At 38.0% G+C, this 17,639-nt stretch overlaps 1 protein-coding gene across 2 annotated transcripts in view; it reads right to left on the bottom strand.

Annotated features, from left to right (window-relative positions):
- Positions 1 to 17,639, bottom strand: part of Thoc2l (THO complex subunit 2-like) — a 45,858-nt gene that overhangs the window by 5,627 nt on the left and 22,592 nt on the right. For both annotated transcript variants that reach the window (NR_164628.1, NM_001166581.2), the window contains exons 6-7: positions 9,608 to 9,755; positions 7,319 to 7,415 (exon numbers count right to left, since the gene is read on the bottom strand). The gene's annotated coding sequence lies outside the window, so the exon portion shown is untranslated. The remainder of the gene's footprint in view (positions 1 to 7,318; positions 7,416 to 9,607; positions 9,756 to 17,639) is intronic.

Here is a 17,639-nt window from a genome sequence, read left to right as displayed (position 1 = left end):
CAAGAATCTTAGCAACAGAAACCAGGGTATCCTGGTATCATCAAAACCCAGTTCTCCAGCCACAGCAAGCCCTGGATATCCCAACACACAGGAAAAGCAAGATGATGATTTAAAATCATATCTCATGATGCTGACATAGGATTTTAAAAATTATTTATTTATTTATTACATATAAACACACTGTAGCTGTCTCTGACTCACCACAAAGGAGTATCAGATCTCATTACGGGTGATTGTGAGCCACCATGTGCTGGGATTTGAACTCAGGACCTTCAGAAGAGCAGTCAGTGCCCTTAACCACTGAGCCACCTCTCTAGCCCCCCTGACCTAGGATTTTAAGAAGGACATATAACTCCCTTAAAGAAATACAGGAAAACAGAAATTAACAGGTAGAAACCCTTAAAGAGGAAACACAAAAATCCCTTAAAGAATTGCAGGAAAACACAACCAAACAGGTGAAGGAATTGAACAAAACCATTCAGGATCTAAAAATGGAAGTAGAAACAATAAAGAAATCACAAAGAGAGACAATTCTGGGGATAGAAAATCTTGGAAAGATATCGGGAGCCATAGATGCAAGCATCACCAACAGAATACAAGAGATAGAAGTGAGAATCTCAGGTGCAGAAGATACCATAGAAAACACACACAATCAAAGGAAATGCAAAATGCAAAAAGCTCCTCACCCAAAATATCAAGAAAATCCAGGACACAATGCAAAGTCCAAACCTAAGGATAATAGGAATAGAAGAGAGCAAAGATTCCCAACTTAGAGGGAGAGTAAATATCTTCAACAAAACTATAGAAGAAAACTTCCATAACCTAAAGAAGGAGATGTCTGTGAACATACAAGAAGCCTACAGAACACCAAATAGACAGAAAAGGAATTCCTCCCATCACATAATTATCAAAACACGAAATGCACAAGACAAAGAAAGAATATTAATAGTAGTAAGGGGAAAAGGTCAAGTAACATATAAAGGCAGATCTATCAGAATTACACCAGACTTCTAGCCAGAAACTATGAAAGCTAGAAGATTCTGGGCAGATGTCATAGACCCTAAGAGAACACAAATGCCAGCCCAGGCTACTATACCCAGAAAAACTCTCAATTACCATAGATAGAGAAACCAAGATATTCCATGAAAAAAAATTTACATAATATCTCCCCACAAATCCAGCCTATCAAAAGATAATAAATGGAAAACTCCAAAACAAGGAGGGAAACTACACTCTAGACAAAGAAAGAAAATAATCTTTTTTTAACAAACCAAAAAGAAGATAGCCACAAAAACATAATTCCACCTCTAACAACAAAAATAACAAGAAGTAATAGTCATTTCCTTAATATCTCTTAATATCAATGGACTCTATCCCCCAATAAAAACACACAGACTAACAGACTGGTTATATAAACAGGACCCAACATTTTGCTGCATATAGGAAACCCACCTCAGTGACAAAGACAGACACTACCTCAGAGTAAAAGGCTGGAAAACAATTTTCCAAGCAAATGGTACCAAGAAACAAGCTAGAGTAGCCATCCTAATATCAAATAAAATTGACTTTCAACCTAAAGTTATCAAAAAAAGATTAGGAGGGACACTTCATACTCATCAAAGGTAAAATTTATCAAGATGAACTCTCAATTCTGAACATCTATGCTCCAAATGCAAGGGCATCCAGTCATTAAATAAACTATAGTAAAGCTCAAAGGACACATTGCACTGCACACAAAAATAGTGGGAGACTATAACACTCCACTCTCATCAACGGACAGATCCTGGAAACAGAAATTAAACAGAGACACAGTGAAACTAACAGAAGTTATGAACCAAATGGATTTAACTGATAGCTACAGAATATTTTATCCTAAAACAAAAGGATATACTTTTTTCTCAGCACCTCGTGGTACAATCTCCAAAACTGACCATGTAATCGGTCACAAAACAGGCCTCAACAGCTACAAAAATAATCTTATGACTCCTATCAGATCACCACAGAATAAGGCTGATCTTCAACAACAACATAAATAATAGAAAACTCACATACACATAAAAGCTGAACAACACTCTAGTCAATGATAACTTGGTCAAAGAAGAAATAAAGAAATTACAGACTTTAGAGTTCAATGAAAATGAAGCCACAACATATTCAAACTTATGGGACACAATGAAAGCAGTGCTAAGAGGAAAACTCATAGCTCTGAGTGCCTCCACAAAGAATCTGGAGAGAGCATACTCTAGCAGCTTCAGAGCACACCTAAAATTTCTAGAACAAAAGGAAGCAAATATACCCAAGAGGAGTAGATGGCAGGAAAGAATCAAACTCAGGGCTGAAATCGATCAAATAGAAAAAAAAAAATCTATACAAAGAATCAACTAAACCTGGAGCTGGTTCCTTGAGAAATTAAAAAAGAGAGATAAACCCTTAGCCAGACTAACCTGAGGGTACAGAGATAGAACCCTAATTAACAACATCAGAAATGAAAAGGGAGATATAACAACAGAATCTGAGGAAATCCAAAAATAAACATCAGATCTTATTACAAAAGCCTATATTATTATATTCAACACAACTGGAAAACCTGGATGAAATGAACAATTTTCTAGACAGATACCTGGTACCAAAGTTAAATCAGGATCAGATAAAAATCTAAACACTCACATACCCTCTAAAGAAATAGAAACAGTCATTAATAGTCTCTCAACATAAAAGCCCAGGACCTGATGGGTTTAGTGCAGAGTTCTATAACCTTCAAAGACGACCTAATTTCAATACTTCTCAAACTATTCCACAAAATAGAAACAGTACTCTATCCAATTTATTCTATGAAGCCACAATTACTCTGATTCCTAAACCACACAAAGACCCATCAAGGAAAGAAAACTTCAGACCAATTTCCCTTATGAATATCGATGTAAAAATACTCAATAAAATTCTCTCAAACCGAATCCAAGAACACATCAAAATGATCATCCATCATGAACAAGGAGGCCTCATGCCAGGGATGTAGGGATAGTTCAATATAAGGAAACCCATCAACGTAATCCAGTATATAAACAAACTCAAAAAGAAAAACCACATGATCATGCCATTAGATGCTGAGAAAGCATTTGACAAAATTCAGCACACCTTCATGATAAAAGTCTTTGAAAGATCAGGAATTCAAGGCCCATACCTAAACATAATAAAAACAATCTACCGCAAACCAGTAGCCAACATTAAACTAAATGGAGAAAACCCTAAAGCAATCCCACTAAAATCAGGGACTAGACAAGGCTGCCCACTCTCTCCCTACCTATTTAATATAGTATTTGAAGTCCTAGCCTGAGCAATTAGAAAACAAAAGGAGGTCAAAGGGATAGAAATTGGAAAGAGAGAAGTAGAATTATCTCTATTTGCAGATGATTTGATAGTATACATAAGTGACCCCAAAAACTCCACGAAAGAACACCTACAGCTAATAAAAAACTTCAGCAAAGTAGCTGGATACAAAATTAACTCAAACAAATCAGTGACTTTCCTCAACTCAAAGGATAAACAGGCTAAGAAAGAAATTAGGGAAACAACACCCTTCACTATAGTCACAAATGATATAAAATACCTTGGTGTGACTCTAACTGAACAAATGAAAGATCTGTATGATAAGAACTTCAAGTTTCTGAAGAAAGAAATTGAAGACCTCACAAGATGGAAAGATCTCCCATGCTCGTGGATTGACAGGATTAATATAGTAAAAATGGCTCTCCTGCTGAAAGCAATCTACAGATTCAATGCAATCCCCATCAAAATTCCAACTCAATTCTTTATAGAGTTAGAAAGAGCAATTTACAAATTCATCTGGAATAACAAAAACCCAGGATAGTGAAAACTATTCTCAACAATAAAAGAACTTATGAAGGAGATGTCTGTGGGAATCACCATCCTTGACCTCAAGCTGTACTACAGAGCAATCGTGATTAAAAACTGCATGGTATTGGTAGAGTGACAGGCAGGTAGATCAATGGAATAGACTTGAAGACCCAGAAATGAACCTACACCTATGGTTACTTGATCTTTGACAAAGGAGTTAAAACCATCCAGTGAGAAAAAGACAGCATTTTCAACAAATGGTGCTGGTTCAACTGGAAGTTAGCATGTAGAAGAATGCAAACAGATCCAATCTTATCTCCTTATACAAAGCTCAAGTTCAAGTGGATCAAGGACCTACACATTAAACCAGATACACTGAAAGTTATAGAGGAGAAAGTGGGGAAAAATCTGGAGCACATGCGGACAGGATCACATTTCCTGAACAGAATATCAATAGCTTATTTATGCTCTAAGATCAAGAATTGACAAATGGGACCTCATAAAACTGCAAAGCTTCTGTAAGGCAAAGGACACTGTCAATAGGACAAAACGGCAACCAACAGATTGGGAAAAGATCTTATCCAATCCTACATCCAATAGAGGGCTAATATCTAATATATACAAAGAACTCAAGAAGTTGGATGCCTAAAAAATGAGGTACAGAGCTAAACAAAGGATTCTCAATTGAGGAATATAAAAGGGCTGAGAAGCACCTAAAGAAATGTTCAACATCCTTAGTCATCAAGGAAATGCAAATCAAAACAACCCCAGAATTCTACCTCACACCAGTCAGAATGGCTAAGATCAAAAACTCAGGTGACAGCAGATGTTGGCAAGGATGTGGAAAAAGAGGAACACTCCTCTATTGCTGGTGGAATTGCAAGCTGGTATAACCACTGTGGAAATCAGTTTGGCAGCTCCTCAGAAAATTGGGCATTATACTACCTGAGGACCCAGAAATGCCACTCCTGGGCATATACCCAGAAGATACTCCAACTTGTCATAAGGACACATGCTCCACTATGTTCATAGCAGTCTTATTTGTAATAGCCAAAAGCTGGAAAGAACCCAGATGTCCCTCAACAGAGGAATGGATACAGTAAATGAGGTACATTTAATCAATGGAATTCTACTCAGCAATTAAAAACAATGAATTCATGAAATTCTTAGACAAATGGATGCAACTACAAAATATCATCCTGAGTGAGGTAACCTAATCATAAAAGAACACACATGGTATATACACTCACTGATAAGTCGATATTAGCCCAGGAGCACAGAATACCCAAGATACAATTCACAGACCACATGAATCTCAAGAAGAAATACCAAAGTGCAGATATTTCAGTCCTCCTTAGAAGGAGGAACAAAATACCCATGGAAGGTGTTACAGAGACAAAGTGTGGAACAGAGACTGAAGCAAAGGCCATCCAGAGACTGCCCCACCTGGGGAATCCATCCCATATATAGTCACCAAACCCAGACACTATTGTGGATACTAACAAGTGCCTGCTGACAGAAGCCTGATATAGCTGTCTACTGAGAAGCTCTACCAGTGCCTGACAAATACAGAGGTGGATGCTCTCAATCAACCACTGGACTGAGCATAAGGTCCCCAAGGGAAGAGCTAGAGAAAGGACCCAAGGTATTGACAGGGTTTGCAGCCCCATAGGAGGAACAACAATGTGAACCAACCAGTACCCCAAGAGCTCCTAGGGGCTAAACCATCAACTGAGAAGTACACATGGAGGGACTCATGGCTCCAGCTACTTATGTAGAAGATGGCCTTCTCGGTCATCAATGGGAGGAGAGGCCCTTGGTCCTGTGAAGGTTCTATGCCCCAGTGTAGGGGAATGCCAGGGCCAGGAAGCAGGAGTTCGTGGGTTGGTGAGCAGGGGTTGGGGGAAGGGGACAGGTGATTTTTGGAGGGGAAACCAGGAAAGGGGATAACATTTTAAATTTAAATGAAGAAAATATCCTATAAAAATATATTAAAAATATAAAGACTACTTGAATAGAGACTGAGGTCTGTAATCTTCCCACTGAATTAACTACAACTGTTCAAAATTTTTTTATTTTTTAATACTTTGTATGTGTGTAAATATATGGTAGGTGTGACTGATTGCCTGTGCACCTGCAAGTGGAAAGCAGAGGTCAGATGAAGTGTCTTCCCACCTCTTATCTAAGGTGAGCTCTATGCCCAGAGCTTTGTGTTTGGCTGGGCTGCAGTGCCAGTCAACCCTGGGATCTTCCATTCTAATCCTCTGCCTTTAATGGGTGAGAATGTCTGGCTTTTATTTTGTTGCTGGGCCTAGCAGATATTTACAGAATATTTCACCTAAGCACAAGAGAATATACCTTCTCAGTAGCAAATGGAACTTTCTCCAAAACTGACCACATACTTGGACACAGAGCAAGTCTCAACAGAAAGAAGAAAACTGAAATAACCCTCTGTATTCTATGTGACCAACACAGACTAAAGCTGGATACTGTCAACATGAAACAAAAGAGTTTACAAACTCATGGAAACTGAACAACTACTCACCATTGAAGTGAAAAATGTGAAAAGAGATATCAAGAAGGAAACGAAACTTTAAAATTGCATAAAAATGAAAACACAACATACTGAAACCTATAGGATACAATGAAGGTGGTTATAAGGGACAAGTTCATAACACTAAGTGCCTACATCAAAAAATTGGAAAGATTACATACTAGTAACTTAGCACCTCTTCTAAAACCTCTATAACAACAATTAAGAATAATATACAGGAAGAGTGGACAGCAAGAAATAAAACTCAGGGCTGAAGTCAATAAAATAGATACAGTCAATAGGAACAACAAGGTTACAAAGAATCAGTGAAACAAAGTTAGTAATCCAAACAGCAAATAAACCAAACAGGTAACTTCCTTTCTCTCCAGCTAACCTTTTCTTATTCACATGGACATTTAATTATACTACAAATCAGGTTACTCTTGATTATTAAAATTTTTTTGGCCAGAGCTCAGCAGTTAAAAGCACTTGATTGTTCTTCCAGACACAGACACGTATACCCTATTAAAAATAATAAACATTTAAAAATAGTTTTAGGGCCAGGTAGGCTAGATTATAGCCCATTAATTACAAACATATTTATGTTTCCAAAATGTATTCTTTAGCCTCATTGTAAGTTTTTACTTTCATTTCACTGTTAAGTTGGAATTTTTATACTTTTGTATATTATCATACCTTTATCTCTTTTGAATAATCAGGGTACTAATTAGAAGTTATTACCTTTAACTTACATATAAGGAGTCAAACAACAGAAAGCTGTATTGTAACTGAAGTACTGACAACATAAACCCTGCATGCAGAAGCCAGCTAGCTGCCTCGGGACGCTGAGAGAGGAGGGGCGTGAACGGGCAGTGGTCAACCAATTAGGATGGGTATGGAATCCAATCAGGCCCTCTGCACTAGACTCACCTGCACTCTCCCTGAGGCACCTTTCATGTGCTGACAATCATGTTCAATTTCTGAATTCATTCCACGTCATGTTCTGTGACTACTGTTTCAGACTTTCCTAGAAATTAAGACAACATAGATCAGCTCATTATTGTCTAAACCAAACAGACATCACCACGCAGGAGCAAAGGAGAAGCTGACAAATGGAGTCCAGTTTTCTCCTTACAGCCTGTGCTAGAAAGACCCCAACTCCAAACAAAAGTGCTTCTCTAAGAGGACTGGGTCAGCAACATCCTTGTAAACAGAAATGTATATAGCAAAAGAACAAAGAACACAGAGGCAGAAAATAATGTAGTTCTAAAACCTGATTAACTTCCTTGAACATGGTAAAGCTCAGTTCCCCAAAGAAAAAACAAAAAACACAACACAAAACCCATGTGCATTGAGTGACAAGGTAGCAATTCTTTCTTTTTTATTATTTATTACTTTATGTATATGAGTACACTGTAGCTGACTTCAGACAGATAAGATGAGGGCATCAGGTCCCATTACAGATGGTTGTGAGCCACCAAGTGGTTGCTGGGAATTGAACTCAGAACCTCTGGAAGAACAAACAGTCAGTGCTCTTAGCCACTGAGTCATCTCTCTAGCATTCAAGGTAGCAATTCTTTTTTTTTTTTTTTTTTTTTGGTTTTTTGAGACAGGGTTTGTCCTGGAACTCACTCTGTAGCCTAGGCTGGCCTCAAACTCAGAAATCCGCCTGCCTCTCTGCCTCCTGAGTGCTGGGATTAAAGGCGTGCGCCACCACCGCCCGGCCTAGGTAGCAATTCTTTTTTTTTTTTTAAAGATTTATTTATTATTTATTATATGTAAGTACACTGTAGCTGTCTTCAGACACTCCAGAAGGGGGAGTCAGATCTCATTACGGATGGTTGTGAGCCACCATGTGGTTGCTGGGATTTGAACTCCAGACCTTCGGAAGAGCAGTCGGGTGCTCTTACCTGCTGAGCCATCTCACCAGCCCTAGGTAGCAATTCTTAAGGATGACCTCACCATTGTGCAAAGGAAGGAAACCACTGACCTCCGGCTGTCTGTGTCAGTCAGTGCCTTCTGGATAACAAAATGTTTCCACATTGCATGCTATTCTCACCTGCTATAATTAACATGCAAAATGTTATTTAAGTGGCTTAGGCAGCGACCATATCTAAGAATCAAATATCTAGACAATAAAACAATAAACAAATCTGCACAAGGTCTCTTTAGGCTTGAAGAGTTAAAAATCTTTTAAAAATGAAAGATTTCTGAAGGATGGTCAGAATTTTATATTTAAACATTTAATATTCTCATATTTACTCAAAGTGAGGCCCAGAAGACTAGGTGTTGTCAAAGCTGGAGCTTAATGAAATCACTTCCATTCCTAACTTCTAATACCAGTAATTAAGGACTCTGTCCCTCTTCACCAAAGGCTATTAATGCAAAGCTGTAACAATCTTTCTTACATGCTGACTGCTTTGTTAACAGCACAGAACATCTAGCAACGACTACTGCTGTTTCCTATACACGTGGAAACACTAAACTAAAAAATCCCCGTACCACTCCATCTTAAAATAGTATAACTTTCTTTTACTCATTACATTATTTGAAGTTGAAACTATGGAAACAACTGTCAGCAGGACTAAAGATTGGTCTTTTGTTGTGATGGGATGAACAGGGCCAAGGACTCAGCAACTGAGTTTGGCAAAGCTCTCAAGGGCAGTGCAGGACAGCCCAGGGAGTGCACGTGCCTGCTCACTGCCAATCCTCAAGCTTGGAACCAGAATACACATGGTACAAGGAAAGAACTAACCCTGAAGGGGTTCTTTCTGACCTCTATGTTCGTGCACATGTGTCTGTGCACACACATACACCTCCAATAAAAAAATAAAATAAATGTAACTAATCAAAATAAATGTTTTCAGCTGCACTCAATGTTCAGAAGATGTTGGTCATTTCAACAGTACTTGTGTTCTTACAGCTGCTTCATTACCTCTCACTACTGAGAGCTGAACCTGCTATACAGAAGGAGGTGACTTCAAACTCCTATCCTCCTGTCTCCACTTCTTAGTACTGGTGCTATCAGCTCACTCCACCATGCCTGGTTCATGAGTAATGCTTTCCTAAGCATCAGTAATTCACATTTTTCTTAATTTCTTGGGTGGGTTTGTGAAATAGGTCATTTACTCGTATTTTTAACACAAGGTGGATAACTAACAAACATTATTGAGAAGGCAGGAGCATTAATTTTTTCCTTTATGATCTGAAAATACTTACATATACCTGGAAGGTACCTAAGTCATCCAACTGAATGCCAACTGGGCATATGCCAAGGAAACAGTGAAGAACATCAGGTTTTTTTGGCACATCATGACATGGTTGAGAGCTGGCTCATGGACTTGTTAAAATTCATGAATCTGAAGAGCTGCAAAAGATAGGGACAGTATTAGCATATGAATACATAATACAATGTGCTCTAAACAAACACTTGAATAGAATTCTACCATAACAGGAATGGATGTGCCTGAAATAATAATGTCAAGCGACATACACATATTGCAAAAAGCCAAATGTATAATTTTAGATGACACATTTAGATTTACTCCAATTCCCAGGCAAAGTATGTTTTCATGTTAGGATGATGCACACTGGTGAGTGATTTCATGTGAGGATGAAGAGCAGTGTGCTGATGCACACTGGTGAGCGATTTCATGTGAGGATGATGCAGTGTGCTAATGCACACTGGTGAGTGTGAAACGATGTATGAATGCACTTGCTGTCACTGAAGAGCTTACATGGGCAGTGCTAAGCTTTGTTTCGCATATTTGCTGTAAGAACAGAAGACATATACATGCTTGTTTCCCCTTCCTCAACCATCAGCATCTACCCTCTCTTTCATACAGTGCAAGGAAGGCTCCTCAGAACCTGGCTTGTGTGAGCTCCCCTCCAGCCTCTCTCAGAGAGAAGAGACTGCCCCTACATCTTAGGTAGAGTATCTGTTCCTTCCCAAATTCACATCATCTTTCTCTAACTTCTTTTTTCTTACTTGCATCAAGTGAAACTCTGATGGACCTCAGTGTAATTCTAGGGCTGCACGACCAGAGACTATACTAAGATGGCCTCTTACTGCATGTGTTAAACAGAACATGCAGGGATAGAGTCAACAAGAATGCAAACAGCAGTAGTGACCTCATTCATAATCAAAGTGATAGTCACAGCATTCTTGATGTCAGATATGGAGCAGCTTTTTATGGTCACAGTTTGAGTGACTTGAAATAGGAAAAATAATAATGTGTGGATCATATGAAACATGTCGCCTTAATCCAGAAGGGAAAAAAATACAGTGACAGAAGCTATATTGTACAAGTGCATTCCCAGTATGACCAATGTTCAAAGATGGGGAACAATTTCATTTATTCTGAAAGAAAAACAATTCCTCTATCCTCAATGTTTGGTATTATTTGCTATTATACGGTTAGTACTGTAAGTAGAAAACAAAACAAACTTTATAACAATATGAATTTCTTTTAATATGATTTTCCCCCAGCAATGTATGGATTCAATAGTTGACCATGATACTTATCAACAGCATTCATGAAGTTAGTAACTAAAAGGGAAGTATAAAAAGTCAGGAAAAGAAATCAGCAGGATGTGTATAAGAGTGTGTGCATGCAAGCCGGGCGTGGTGGCGCACGCCTTTAATCCCAGCACTTGGGAGGCAGAGGCAGGCGGATTTCTGAGTTTGAGGATAGTGTGGTCTACAGAGTGAGTTCCAGGACAGCCAGGGCTATACAGAGAAACCCTGTCTCAGAAAACCAAAAAAAAAAAAAAAAAAAAAGTGTGTGCATGCCATTCACATGCCCAGGCCTGGGAGGTGATTCTGTAATAAACTCAAGTTCAAATGGGAACGCTTGCTATTTTTAAGGTCACCCCATTCATATCAATTTGTAACCATTTCCTTTCTTTTTAAAATTTAACTTTGTTTTGTGCATGAATGTTTTGTCTGCATGTATGTCTGAAAGCAACATGTGCCAGAGGTCAGCAGGAGCTATCATATCCCTTAGTACTGGAGTTGTGGATGGCTGTGAATAGCCACATGGGTACTGAGAATTAATCCTGGATCCTCTGAAAATGCCAGGTAATCAATGAGCCGTCTCTAAAGCCCTGTCTATTTGCTAAGCATCATCTTGATTTTTGATTTTGTTTAAAAAAAATTGTTTTTTTTTCCCTTTATTTTCCGACTTCCACACATATGTTCTTCCCTCCCTTACTTTACCAAATATATAGGAGACAATTGTATGTATACTATAATGTACACTAGCTTTGAAAGTGTAAGCAATTATGATTATCATTGCTACTGTTGATACAACGCAAGATACATCCATCAAGTTCTCTTTCAGGATTTCGGTGTTCACTCACATATAAATCATGTTTCCTTTAAAACATACATTTGTTTGTTTATTTATCTACAGGTATGGACAGACCATACATAGGCCATGGCAGGCAAAAGGAAGTGAGAGCACAGCCTGTGTAAGTACCTTCTGTCCTGTCATGCAGTTCTCAGGAATTGAACTCAGGTGGGAGGCTTGGCAGAAAGATGCACTCTCACCAGACTCTTATTTTCTGTATCAACAAATTTTAGAGGAAAATGATTCTCAATCTATTTACAAGGCCACATGAATTTTGGGAAGTGGGTAAAGCAGAGTAACTGTCAAGGGGAAAAGAAGGGGACAGCAGGAAGAACAGCAGGGGACAGCAGACAGAGGAAGAGTGGCAACTGAGCAATGCAGATTTTTTTATAATTTCAAAGGGTCATATTTTTAGGACAATAGAAAGCATGGAAACAGAATAACGTGTGGCAAGATACACTAATCTAGGATTTAAGCAAGTAACAAGCTACCACACTTACATATTCAAATGCATAATACAATATAAGAAAAGGTCTGAAATTACCAAAGTACAAGTTTATAAAAATTAGTTTTTACATAAGCTCTATGGAAGCAAGTGAGAAAGGATGATGCTTAGTTGATGAAGTGAACTAGGTGATAGGGAAAATGAGGTGAACATTGTGTTAGAGCTGGAGACAAGCATCTGCAAGATGACTTTCTCAGACTCTATCCTATCTTATGCATTCTTGTTCCTCAGAAAGAAATTCTTGATGAACATACAATTTCTGTTCCCTGTGGACTATCAGAGGAAACTCTATACAATGCTTCCTATCAGTCAAAATATTCCATCCTCTTTCCTCCTGCCCTAACTTTATATATTTTCATTCAAAATTAATTTTTATTATCAGCTGAAGAAAATTATTACTACAGATATTACTTTTGCCTCATTAGTTAAGACAAATATGATCTCCTAAGTTACTCTCAGGGTTAATATGGTTAAATGAGCAGATACTATAAACTCTGCATGTCATTCTCAGGAAGGTTTCTTACAAAAATGAAAATGATCATCACAGAAGTTGAAGTACTAAACTTTTGAACACTCATAACAATAAATCAGAGACTGTAATTAACATCTTTTATAATACATTATAAATTTTAGTATTATTCTCCAGCCTATCGTGAAGATTATAATATTCAGGCAATTTCATAAACTCCTGATAGTGAAGTTTGTGAATAGTTTAAGAATGTAAATTTTCAGTATATCTTCTACTAGATAGTGAAGAATAAAGAAACAAAAGAAAATTTCAGGTCGGCACCAGCGCCGGCCCACCTTGGACCCGAACTCAGCGGACAGTCCCATGGTCTCCAGAGGACTCTCCACCCCACAGGCCAGGATCACTGGTGAGTGGAACACAACATCTGTTCCAACACAACTAGGAGTTCCTGGGGTCAGCTGGAGCACAGACACAGGAACCTCACCCGACCAGTGGCTCAGGTTCCTTCTGGTTGGCGCTGGTCTACCTAGGTTTTGAACTCAGCGAACAGCCCCACAGTTCACAGAGGAGGTAACACTTCCAGGAGCTCTAACACGCCTAGGATCATAGGATCCCAGGAATTTGGTCACACTAGAATCTCAGGGTCTCAGAGGAAGCTTGACTACCAAGAACTCTGACACACCCAGAATCTCAGCATCACAGGATCCCAGAATCATAGGAGTACAGAGAAAGCTGGACTCTGAGGAGCTATGACTCAACTGGGGTTACAGGAAGGACAGGCTCCAACCAGATATATCAAGGGCAGGGAGCACTTGAGATACATGGTGGGAGACAAGCCTAAGAACAGAAGCAACAGAAACCAAGGTTACTTGGCATCATCAGAAACCAACTCTCCTAACATAGCAAGTCCTGGATACACCATCACATCAGAATAGCAAGACGTGGATCTAAAGTCACTTCTCATGATGATGGAGGACTGTAAGAAGGACATAAATAACATCCTTAAAGAAATACAGGAGAACACATTCAAACAAGTGAAAGAATTGAAAAAAACCATCCAGGATCTAAACATGGAAGTAGAAACAATAAAGAAATCTCAAAGGAAGACAACTCTGGAAATAGAAAACCTAGGAAAGATGTCAGAAGCCATAGATGCAAGCATCACCAACAGAATACAAGAGATAAAGGAGAGAATCTCAGGTGCAGAAGATACCATAGAAAACATTGACACAAAAATCAAAGAAAATGCAAAATGCAAAAAGATACTAACCCAAAACATCAAGAAAAATCCAGGACACAATGAGAAAATCAAACCGAAGGATAATAGGTATAGACATGAAGGAATATTTTCAACTTCAAGTGCCATTAAATATCTTCAACAAAATTATACAAGAAAACTTCTCCAAATTAAAGAAAGAGAAGCCTATGAACATACAAGAAGCCTACAGAACTCCAAATAGTTTGGACCAGAAAAGAAATTCCTCCTGTCACATAAATAACAAAACATGAAATGCACAAAACAAAGAAAGAATATAAAGAGCAGTAAGGGAAAAAGGTCAAGTAGCACATAAAGGCAGATCTATCAGAATTACACCTAAATTTTTCCAAGAGACTATGAAAGCCAGAAGATCCTGGGCAGATGTCATATAGAACCTAAGAGAACACAAATGCCAGCCCAGGCTACTATACCCAGAAAAACTCTCAATTATCATAGATGAAGAAGATATTCCATGAAAAAAAAATTTATACAATATCTACCATAAATCTAGCCCATCAAAAGATAATAAATGGAAAACTCCAAAACAAGGAGGGAAACTACACTCTAGAAAAAGAAAGAAAATAATCTTTTTTTAACAAACCAAAAAGAAGATAGCCACAAAAACATAATTCCACCTCTGACAACAAAAATAACAAGAAGTAATAGTCATTTCCTTAATATCTCTTAATATCAATGGACTCTATCCCCCAATAAAAACACATAGACTAACAGACTGGTTATATAAACAGGACCCAACATTTTGCTGCATACAGGAAACCCACCTCAGTGACAAAGACAGACACTACCTCAGAGTAAAAGGCTGGAAAACAATTTTCCAAGCAAATGGTACCAAGAAACAAGCTAGAGTAGCCATCCTAATATCAAATAAAATTGACTTTCAACCTAAAGTTATCAAAAAAAGATTAGGAGGGACACTTCATACTCATCAAAGGTAAAATTTATCAAGATGAACTCTCAATTCTGAACATCTATGCTCCAAATGCAAGGGCATCCAGTCATTAAATAAACTATAGTAAAGCTCAAAGGACACATTGCACTGCACACAAAAATAGTGGGAGACTATAACACTCCACTCTCATCAACGGACAGATCCTGGAAACAGAAATTAAATAGAGACACAGTGAAACTAACAGAAGTTATGAACCAAATGGATTTAACTGATAGCTACAGAATATTTTATCCTAAAACAAAAGGATATACTTTTTTCTCAGCACCTCGTGGTACAATCTCCAAAACTGACCATGTAATCGGTCACAAAACAGGCCTCAACAGCTACAAAAATAATCTTATGACTCCTATCAGATCACCACAGAATAAGGCTGATCTTCAACAACAACATAAATAATAGAAAACTCACATACACATAAAAGCTGAACAACACTCTAGTCAATGATAACTTGGTCAAAGAAGAAATAAAGAAATTACAGACTTTAGAGTTCAATGAAAATGAAGCCACAACATATTCAAACTTATGGGACACAATGAAAGCAGTGCTAAGAGGAAAACTCATAGCTCTGAGTGCCTCCACAAAGAATCTGGAGAGAGCATACTCTAGCAGCTTCAGAGCACACCTGAAATTTCTAGAACAAAAGGAAGCAAATATACCCAAGAGGAGTAGATGGCAGGAAAGAATCAAACTCAGGGCTGAAATCGATCAAATAGAAAAAAAAATCTATACAAAGAATCAACCAAACCAGGAGCTGGTTCTTTGAGAAATTCAAAAAGACAGATAAACCCTTAGCCAGACTAACCTATCCTAATTAACAAAATCAGTATCCTAAAATTAACAAAATCAGAAATGAAAAGGGAGACATAATAACAGAAACTGAGGAAATCCTAAAAACCATCAGATCCTACTATAAAAGCCTATACTAAATACAACTGAAAAACATGGATGAAGTGGACACTTTTCTAGACAGATACTAGGTACCAAAGTTAAATCAGGATCAGATTAACGATTTAAACACTCCCATATTCCCAAGAGCAATAGAAACAGTCATTAATAGTCTCTCAACCAAAAAAAGCCCAGGACCAGATGGGTTTAGTGCAGAGTTCTATCAGACCTTCAAAGAAGACCTAATTCCAATACTCCTCAAACTATTCCACAAAATAGAAACAGAAAGTACTCTATCCAAATCATTCTATGAAGCCACAATTACTCTGATTCCTAAACCACACAAAGATTCATCAAGGAAAGATAACTTCAGACCAATTTCCTTTATGAATATCGATGTAAAAATACTCAATAAAATTCTCACAAACCGAATCCAAGAACACATCAAAATGATCATTCATCATGATCAAGTAGGCCTCATCACGGTAGTATATCTAAGTGACCCCAAAAATTCCACCAGAGAACTCCTAAACCTGATAAACACCTTCAGTGAAGTAGCTAGATATAAAATTAACTCAAACAAATCAGTGGCCTTTCTCTACACAAAGGATAAACAGGTGGAGAAAGAAATTAGGGAAACAACACTCTTCACAATAGTCACAAATGATATAAAATACCTTGGTGTGACTCTAACTAAGGCAGTGAAAGATCTGTATGATAAGAACTTCAAGTCTTCAAAGAAAGACATCGAAGAAGATCTCAGAAGATGGAAAGATCTCCCATGCTCGTAGATTGGCAGGATTCATATACTAAAAATGGCTATCCTGCCGGAAACATCTACAGATTCAATGTAATCCCCATCAAAATTCCAACTCAATTCTTCACTGAGTTAGAAAGGTCAATTTGCAAATTCATCTGGAATCACAAAAAAAACATAGGATACCAAAAACTATTCTCAACAATAAAAGAACCTCTGGTGGAATCACCATGTCAGACCTGTAGTTGTACTACAGAGCAGTTGTGATAAAAAATGCATGGAACTTGTACAGTGACAGATAGGTAGATCAATGGGATAGAATTGAAGACCCAGAAATGAACCTACACACCTATGGTCACTTGATCTTTGACAATGGAGCTAAAACCATCCAGTAGAAAGAAGAAAGCATTTTCAACAAATGGTGCTAGCTAAAGTGGTGGTTAGCATGTAGAAGAATGTGAATTGTTCCATTCTTATCTCCTTGTACAAAGGTCAAATCTAAGTGGATCAAGGAATTCCACATAAAACCAGAGACACTGAAACTAACAGAGGAGAAAGTGGGGAAGAGCCTTGAAGATATGGGCACAGGGAAAAAAATTCCTGAATAAAACAGCAATGGCTTGTGCTGTAAGAGCAAGAATCGACAAATGAGACCTCATAAAATTATAAAGCTTCTGTAAGGCAAAGGACACTGCCAATAAGACAAAAAGGCCACCAATAGATTGGGAAAATCTTCACCAATCCTAAATCTGATAGGGGACTAATATCCAACACACACACACACACATATACACGTGATAAAAAATGCATGGAAAATCAAATAACTCCATTAAAAATGGGGTACAGAGCTAAACAAAGAATTTTCAACTGAGGAATACAAAAGCGCTGAGAAGCACTTGAAAAAATGTTCAACCTCCTTAATCATCAGGGAAATGCAAATCAAAACAACCCTGAGATCCTGCCTCACACCAGTCAGAATGGCTAAGATCAAAAATTCAGGTGACAGCAGATGCTGGTGAGGATGTGGAGAAAGAGGAACACTCCTCCACTGCTGGT

The sequence above is a fragment of the Mus musculus genome, chromosome 5 (genome assembly GCF_000001635.26).
Source record: "Mus musculus strain C57BL/6J chromosome 5, GRCm38.p6 C57BL/6J".
Lineage (NCBI taxonomy): Eukaryota > Metazoa > Chordata > Mammalia > Rodentia > Muridae > Mus > Mus musculus.
The sequence above is the reverse complement of the archived record's forward strand: the minus strand, read 5'-3'. Positions and strand labels throughout refer to the sequence as shown.